Source organism: Melospiza georgiana, chromosome 2 (assembly GCF_028018845.1).
Source record: "Melospiza georgiana isolate bMelGeo1 chromosome 2, bMelGeo1.pri, whole genome shotgun sequence".
NCBI classification, from domain to species: Eukaryota; Metazoa; Chordata; class Aves; order Passeriformes; family Passerellidae; genus Melospiza; species Melospiza georgiana.
In genome coordinates, this window is record NC_080431.1 from 18,843,616 (window position 1) to 18,845,149 (window position 1,534).

Here is a 1,534-nt window from a genome sequence, read left to right on the forward strand (position 1 = left end):
GGACCTTGACGTGAGCATTACCTGCTATCTCATGTGCCACTTGCAGCTTCACTCCTTGTGAAAGTCTCAGAATACGGTTTCTTCAAGGTTTTACCACAGGAGATGAACTACCTAACTTGTAACACAGTTTTATTAAAAGCAGACACAAAACCTGGTAGGTTGGCTCAGTTTTTCCAATAATGAGCGCACATTAGGACACGACAACACTGAATTTGGCTAAACTGAAAAATCATACAAGATAAATTGTGGAACAGCTGTAAAATAATTTTTCATTATAACAAAACTAGGAATTAATGTTTCATTTTTTCTGTCAAACTGTTCAGAGTTTAGCACAAACTAAAAAGCTAGCCCTCTCCTAATCCCTTCTATTAATCTCAGACTTCTTCCTTTGCACACTCAGATGAAGACATAAAAAAAAGAAAGTATGCACCTTTTTTTTTTTCAATGCCAACAAGTTGGAAACAAAATACATAACTACTTTTTTCTGGATGAAGTCTCTGATGTTTAGCCTATTGTCTTCAGGTTCATATGCATTCTATGTAACTGAAGGTGTATTAAGTCAGGACAGCAATCTCCTTAGCCCTCCTTTCTAGCTAATGGAAAATAAGTTAGCAATGCAATGCTGAACAGCTTCTCTTCCAGTGAGAAGCCTGAAGTTAAATTGGGCTGTTCTGATGTACCAGGGCTGTGCTGCAACAGCTGTAGCTACACTCAATAGAAGAGTTGTTTGTGCTTTTGCAAACAGTACTAGTCACACAAAGAAATGCTGGTAAGAGGGCCAACTCAAATATTTAGCATCAGACATTAATTTATGTTAAGAGCTCTAAGCAAGCCATCTCTATCAACTATTACTCTTTAGGAGAAGGGATGCATGTTTAGATACAATTTTCTAAAGAACTAGTCAACCATTGCATGATCAGCAAGCCTCATGGAGACTGCTCTTCTACCTAGTTCTCTACTTCCCCCATAACCTCAGCTGCTTTCACGTGCCTCTGCTCTCTCCTAAGTTCCCAAGAACACTTCCTCCTCCTTCTTCTCTCACTTGTGTCACCATACTACTGATTCAGGGTTGCTTGGCTTGGAGCTGCATGCATCCTGATTCACAAGCATGGTAACAGCTGAGACTTTTTTTCAGTTTAAGCAAAAATCTGGATGTCTCTTAGGAGCTACTGGCCACATGAGGTTTTAACATATCTTCTGGTGAGGCAACAGCTTCAAAGAATTTTTAGATACACCAAAATCCCACAGTCTATCTTGCTGATGAAACTTCCCTTTACAGTAGCCACCAGCTGTAGTTAAGACACATTACAAAATACCTTAATCCTAAACCCTTTATAATTAGGTGTTGACCTTTACACAGTGACTAAAACTAGTATTAGTCTTTCCAGAGTCAGAGATATTAAGCTGCACAGAAATAAGGTCAGTATACTATTTTAAGTTAAGCAACGCCACTCTCCCAGGCCCTTATTTAGACATATTTGTCTACAACAAAAATTGTTGCCTCTTCATTTATATTGACATGAGTTATTAGAAA